General features: G+C 44.5%; 1 long non-coding RNA gene across 1 annotated transcript; it reads left to right on the plus strand.

Moving 5' to 3' along the window:
• Positions 1–152: 152 nt before the first annotated feature.
• Positions 153–5162, plus strand: Gm31938 (predicted gene, 31938). Its single transcript, NR_136891.1, has 3 exons — positions 153–378; positions 909–1051; positions 3714–5162. It is a non-coding gene; the product is annotated as a predicted gene, 31938 (long non-coding RNA).
• Positions 5163–7669: the final 2507 nt, after the last annotated feature.

Consider the following 7669-nt stretch of genomic DNA (forward strand, 5'->3'; position numbering starts at 1 on the left):
TGAAAATTGTACTGAGCCTCACCTAAGGCTTCGGGAGCCAGCTCAGGACGGGAAGCAATAGGCTCCCCGCAGTTCCTGGCACTGGAGAGGCAGCTCTGTGCTGAAGGAGCACTATTAAGGATTCTCTTCAGTGATTAAAACACCCACATTTCACTTTGGATGTGAGGCTTGAGGCAGAGTGGTAGAAAAGGCTGGTGGGAGAGCTCAGAACTGTGTAGTGAAGTGTGTGTGGCCTACTTTGGGGGGCCTTGGCCGCTCCCTAATCTTGCAGCCAGCACCAGCTGCACCCGCACGTCCCAGGCTTTCTCTGTGCTACCACACGGGGTGTGGGTTATTCCTGTCGGAGACCCCACACTGCTTCTAAATGAGCAGCTTGAGGTAAGTATTGCTTCCCACACCTTATGGCTGCACGAACGCCTAGCTCTCAAAATGGGGGACACGTATGAAAATCAGGGTGACAATCACTTCCTGTCTTCTGTCTGCTCTATGAGGAGAGAACAGAATCAGAAAGGTACAGTGTGAGCTGGAGTGGGGTGGGGAAGAAGAGGAGGTGAATAACAGAGAGGAAAAGTAAGGCTGACCCTCAAAAGGCTGCCAGGGATGGTGGCCAGAGAGAGGAGAATGGGGACAGAGAGATGGGGGGTGGGGGTCGGGGGGGGGGGTCTGAAGAGGAAGAGGGCAGATGAGACCTGTCAGAGAAGCAAGGAAAGAAGAGCTTGCTCCTCCCTTGCATGGGGGTTGGGGGAGGGTGGAGGATGACGGGCAACAGGGAGTGTTTGGGCCTTCTCAGCCAAGAGGCTGAGAGTATACCCCAGATAGTACTCTGGCCGGCTCCACTACCTCAGCCTGGCCGAAGGAAGGTGTGCTGCAGCCAGCATGTAAGGAGAGATTCATGATCCCTTTTCCAGGAGAGGTTCAAACCGCGAGTCTAATTCCAGGAAGTGATAGCAACAGAAAGGCAACCCAGTCAGCCTCGCCCAGGGCCAGGTTGGGGAGAGACCCAAGGGAGTTGGAGGAAAAAGAATTTATTTCATCGGCTATTAGAGCCAAGGTAGGTTGTCAAGGGCACCCTGTTCCAGGGACAACTGGGGACTCTACTGGTCTTTTGTGAGTGTGGGGATCAAATTCAGGGCCTCCTGCATGCTAGGTAGACACTCTGTTACCGAGCTCTGGTCTCAGCCTATTCTGCAAGGTCTCGAGTCTTTAACTGAACCTTTTAGCCTCCTTCCAATAATATTCCTTACTAATAAATGTGTGTGGAGCCCCCTTGAATGTTTGGCTGTGTTCACCAAGAATAGGGGAAATGGAGACAGCCAAGTATAGCTGCAGGCTGCAGGCAAATGCCCAGAAGAAGAAAAAAATCAAATATGCAAAGAATCACGGCGCGCAGCCAGAAGAGCATGAAATTACTAGGTAAATGGTGCAACAGAGGCTCAATCTGCAGAACTGAAATGGGATCGATGAGGGCTCGAGTAGTCAAGGAGACTACACGCAGGCAAGCGGTGGGCTCTGAGAAGTGAGAGTGAGCAAAGGCACGGATGGGCGGACCGTCCCAGGGTGGGCCGTCCGGATGGACTGATAAGCCTGGGGCTCATTCACTCGGGGACTCACGACGGAGACCAGGCCACAGACCATTATCATCACGACTTTACATAAAGCGTCAGACGTTGAAATTGGTCATGAAAGTTCTCCTAGTTGCTCCACAAGCATCCTGTCAACCCACAAAATACCAGGGCCTTCTGTATGATAAGCACACACTCTGTCACTGAGCTGCGGTCTCAGCATGCTCACAAGGCTTGGAAGAAAGGATTTTTATTCTCAGAATAGGGAAACACTTAATTTTACATATGGTAGGTTTCAGCATTATACTTGAAAAACTGAGTCCCAAAGAGGTCAGATGACTAACGCAAGGTCAACTGTAGTCAAGACTATACTTCAGGTTTTATTATTGTCTAGTGAAGTTGCCCTTTTCACTGATGTGGATTTTTTTTTTTTTTTTTTTTTTTTTTGTCTTTTGGGCAGTGCTGGGGATTGAGTACATGTGTGGAGTCATTATCCCCTATAGATAACCATACTTTAAAATAATCACTTTTTGTTTGGGGGGGGGGGGTGGTGGACAACAGAGTCTTTTGTAGCCAAGGCTGGGAAGGATGACCTTGAATTCCTAATTCTATTGTCTCCAAGTTACAAGGGCCCAGGTTACAGCCATGTATTGAGAAGTATAATTCAGTTTATTTTTATTTTTTCATTTTCATGTGTGCATGTATGTGGGTGCACACATATACACATGCATGCATGCATATAAATGTGATGGTTGTTGATGATGCAGGGATTCATTCTTGATCACTCTTCCACTGTACTCACCGAAACAAGATGTTCTAATCACGTCCAGAGCTCATGGATATGGCTTACTCTTGATGACCAACTTACCCTGGGGGTCCCCTGACTTCACCTTCCAAGGTTGCAGTTACTCATGGCTCCTGTGCCCATCTGACATAGTCTATTGGTTTTGGAAATTTGAACTCTGGTCCTTTCTTATGCTTGCTTGGCAAACACCTTAACCATTGAGCCATGAACCCAGCCCAAAAGAACAATTTTAAATATTTTTGTTTTTTTATAATAACTGTTTGACCACAGAAGTATGTGAAATATAGATAAACCTCCAAATTAAAATCATTTATAATCACCTCATCCAATTCAGAGATGTTTTGATAATCAGTAAACATCTCCAGTAGCTTTATTTCAGGAGCAAATATATCTGGTCTCCTTTAAGAAAAAGCATTATAGGCAGGATAATGTGGTAGGAAAAGCATGAGATTTGAAAGTCAAGCCCTCAGATCAAGCCCTGTCCAGTCATGATAAGGTGTGTGATCTTCTCCCAGTTAATTAACTTCCCCAGGCTTTTATTTCTCAATTTGCAAAATGATCAAGGTCCAGTGATCCACTTCAGATGTCTGTTCTGAGTCTGAACTTCAAAAAAAAAAAAAAAATCAAACATTGTAAACTTGGAACAGTTAATTAAAACAAAAACAGTATCTGATGTTTTTAAAGGAATGTAGCAGCGTGTTAAAATAGGCTTCTTCCTTTCTTGGGAGTTTTGGCCCAAGCTCCAAAGCTGAAAACAATAGGTTGAAGTGAATGCCTCCCCCATCCCCACCTCAACATCCTAAATGGGGTACAAGACTGCCCAGGCAGAATCTCCAGAGCAGGCGAGAGCCAGCACTGCCATGATCAGACGTGCCCAGAGCTCCAGGCATTGTGAAAGAAAAAGTTAAGCAAGAGACCCAGCCAATGCCTTTGGACTTGACCAGAAAAAAATGTCTGCAGTGAAAAGCTGGCTGGAGATGTCTCAGGCAGGAGAGTCCCAGCAGAACACAGTGCACTCATATAAATCATAGGACAGCTGATGGCAGGTAGCCATGTAGAAAAGATGGACCCCAGTCATATTATGGACCCTAAGAGGTCCGTCTAGATGATTCCAGCACAGGAAAACACTCTGTGAGATGGGTTCACTGTCATCCAGACAATAAAGAAGAAATTTAATTAATGTGACCATCGTCCACACATTGTCCACATCTCTATGAAGAGAGGCCCAAGGGGGCGGGGGAGGCCTTTAGGTCCTTAAAATTAAAACAACAGCTATAGGTCTGCTATTCACCAAGGGATTACAATGGCAAGAGCCACTTCTTGTTCCCTGGTTTTTTCTGTCCTAGACCCAACTTCAGCAGAGGAGGTGAGACAGAGAGAAGAGAATGGCCGTGTACTCCTTCAGCCCGTTTGTGAGTCTGGATGTGGTCCACACTAATGGATGAAAAGCACTTCGTTAGGATAAGAAAGTTCTGGCATTAGATCAGACTGAACATTTTAATACCGGAAGGTAATCAGAGAACCAAGAGTAGATAGAAAGATTTTAAAGAGCATTTTATGGAAGCCAGAGAGATGACTTCAGATGGTAAAGTGCCTGTCACACAAACAAGAGGACCCGAATTCAGATCTCCAGCATCCAGATGAAAAGCCAAGTGTGGCACTATGTATTTGTGGTCCTGGCACTGGAGAGACAAACAGATCCCCGGGGCTTGTTGAACCCCAACATCAATCTAGCCAAGCATTTAAGTTCTGGGTTCAATGAGAGAGTCTGGCTCAAAAAAATAAGGCAGAGAGAGATAGAAAACAGTTGACGTTTACCCTTGGCCTCCACATATGTGTACCTGTACACACACATGTGCACTTATATGCATGTACATGTATGCACACATACACAAAGGACTGTCATAAGATAGAACAATTGCTTTCTGCTTGAACCCTCTCAGTCCATCTTGTTAAATACCTTAGTTACAGAAGAATATTCTGATGAGTTAGGGGAGGATCGACTGCCAGAAGGAAATGGCCATAGCTGTGCTTTAAAAATTAGACAATAAGGCGATGGGGACTGAGGATATTGCTCATGTAAATCTGGCAGGAGTTTTAATGACTGCTCAGATGAGGAAGGGAATAGAGTGGATGACTCATGTGAGCTTTTAAAGTCTTGAGCTAGAGTCTCTGGGAGATGGGGACTTGATGGATAGCAATGCCACTTGCACAGCTAAATGTGACCACACACTTGGGTCAATGATACTGATTTATTTTTTTTTGAGTTCTTCAGTCGAGCATCTTCTGAGCCAATTTATGAGTCATATAAAAGAATTGATCTCATTGCTTTTCATTTATGCAATGTCTTCAATATAATCCATCATTTAGCAAGCTCTGGTTGAAGATCCCATATACGTTGTATGTTCTGCCAGTCACCATAGGGAAAGGTCAGCAGGACACAGGATCTGTTCTCAAAAGGTCTCAGTCTACCTGTTCTACCTGTTTCAGTGAAATCATTGGGGTACCCCAGTTTCTGTGGCCTGAGCCCTCCTAAGTCCGTCATTATTCTTCTTATAGAAAGGATAGAGCCTTTTGTACATTGGGTGAATCACCATCATAAGTCCATGATGTCATTGTGTCCAAATTGTCCAAGTTCTGTTGGGCAGAATTTAAGCTGTTATGACATTATCTAGAATTTTTTTTTATCTAGAAATTTGGTCTTTGTCAAAACTGTACTTTCTAAATGTAAGCTGGCCTTCAAACCCAACTTAAAAAGCATAGAAAAAGAGAAGGAAGGAAGAATGAATGAATGCAACAAAGAAAAGAGAGAGAGAGAGACCTACTCAAACAGAATATCAAAGCTTTGTATTAAAATTAGGAAAGTATAAAAATTAAACAATTAAAAATGTGAAGAATTCGAACCATAGTTGTTTCTTTCTCAGAGCACATAGCTGGGTATAAAAACAGATGCAGAGTGAAAGGTGAGCTGATACAGAGCAAGCAAATTATAAGGGAAGATGTTATGAGAAGCCTCACATGTCTAGTCTTGTTCCCATCTGAAACCTCATGAGCATAGCCTTCACTACCCACGTGCCTAATGGCATTCTAGTCTTCCAGACTCCAATCCTAAGGGCTCATTAAGCTCTGATTGAAGCACCTCCCTAGCTCACATCTGCAAGCTCTTCCACATTTCTCCTGCAAACCAGTTCCAAAGATATACGACCCATATGGCCAGGTTTAATCAGAGAAACTAAAACACTCTTATCTGAATGTTCTATTCGTTACTTTTGCCAACTAGTGACCAAAATCCCTGATATAAATAACTTAAGAAAGACTTGCTTTGGGTCCAGCTCAGAGGGTTTCAGTCCATCATAGCAGAGAAGGCATGGTGTAGCAGAGCCATCTGTGGTGGCAGAAGTGTGAGGAAGCAACTATTCTAATCATGGTGGACTAGGAAGCAGCCTTATGGAAGGCTGGTCCCTAATTACCTACTTCTGCCATGTAAGCCCCATTTCCTAAAGGCTCTGGCACGCCACTTCCATAATTCTATAGCTAGGAAACCAAAACTCAAAATGTGAGCCCATGGAGAACATTTAAGATTTAAGCCATAAGAGAGCAAGTCTTCAGTACTAAAGGACTTAAGTAGAGTGGCTAGAGAAAGATTCTCTAAGGATGTGACATTTATGTGTAAAGGCCCCAAGGGATGATATATCATATGGACTGAAGAACCCAAAAGAAGGCACAGACTCTTAAAACATGAGGAAATGTAGAGAGAAGACAATTAGAGAAAGATAGAGGCTGGAGAAGTGAACAACAACAAGGTAACCTAAAAACAGATTTGAAAATAATAGGAAGTTTGAATGATCCTTAAGCACACCATCATCTCTCTCTGTCTCAGTCTCTGTCTCTGTCTCTGTCTCTGTCTCAGTCTCAGTCTCTGTCTCTGTCTCTGTCTCAGTCTCAGTCTCTGTCTCTGTCTCTGTCTCAGTCTCTGTCTCTGTCTCAGTCTCTGTCTCAGTCTCTGTCTCTGTCTCTGTCTCAGTCTCTGTCTCAGTCTCTGTCTCAGTCTCTGACTCTGTCTCTGTCTCTGTCTCAGTCTCTGTGTCTCTGTCTCAGTCTCTGTCTCAGTCTCTGACTCTGTCTCTGTCTCAGTCTCTGTCTCTGTCTCAGTCTCTGACTCTGTCTCTGTCTCTGTCTCTCTCTCAGTCTCTGTCTCAGTCTCTGTCTCTGTCTCAGTCTCTGTCTCAGTCTCTGACTCTGTCTCTGTCTCAGTCTCTGTCTCTGTCTCAGTCTCTGACTCTGTCTCTGACTCTGTCTCTGTCTCAGTCTCTGTCTCAGTCTCAGTCTCTGTCTCTCTCTCTCAGTCTCTGTCTCAGTCTCTGACTCTGTCTCTGTCTCAGTCTCTGTCTCAGTCTCTGACTCTGTCTCTGTCTCTGTCTCAGTCTCAGTCTCTGTCTCAGTCTCTGACTCTGTCTCTGTCTCAGTCTCTGTCTCAGTCTCTGACTCTGTCTCTGTCTCTGTCTCAGTCTCAGTCTCTGTCTCAGTCTCTGTCTCAGTCTCTGACTCTGTCTCTGTCTCAGTCTCTGTCTCTATCTCTGTCTCAGTCTCTGTCTCAGTCTCTGACTCTGTCTCTGTCTCTGTCTCAGTCTCTGTCTCAGTCTCTGTCTCTCTCTCTCTCAGTCTCTGTCTCAGTCTCTGACTCTGTCTCTGTCTCAGTCTCTGTCTCTATCTCTGTCTCAGTCTCTGACTCTGTCTCTGTCTCTGTCTCTGTCTCAGTCTCTGTCTCTGTCTCTGTCTCTGTCTCTGTCTCAGTCTCTGACTCTGTCTTTGTCTCAGTCTGTCTCTGTCTCAGTCTCTGGGAAAGAGTTTCTGAGAGGGTTTGGAGGGAGGAGAGGGAAAGGAGAGATGTTATTAAACTATAATATCAAAAATTAAAAAAAAAAAGAATTCACGTTTAATGGCTTAAAAAAAAAATCCAGGCCTGTGTGACCCCAGGGCTTGCTAGACTGTCTAGCTGAATCAATAAATTCCAGGATCAGCGAGAGATGCTGACTCAAAAATTTATGACACCCTGGCCTCCATACATGTGTGTGTGTGTGTGTGTGTGTGTGCGCGCGCACACATAACTAAAATAAAATTTAAAATATCCTTCATATTTCAGTTACCTCAAGGATGTAAGCTATATCTTCATAAAGTTGATCTTATGGGCCTGTGATGAGCTTCTGCTTGGGGTAGTAGCCTCTTGAAAAGGCCAGTTTGCTCTCCTAAATGAATGTACTAGTCCACAGGCCCATTATGTTTTCATAGATGATTTACTCAA

The sequence above is a fragment of the Mus musculus genome, chromosome 12 (assembly GCF_000001635.26).
Source record: "Mus musculus strain C57BL/6J chromosome 12, GRCm38.p6 C57BL/6J".
Taxonomy (NCBI): Eukaryota; Metazoa; Chordata; class Mammalia; order Rodentia; family Muridae; genus Mus; species Mus musculus.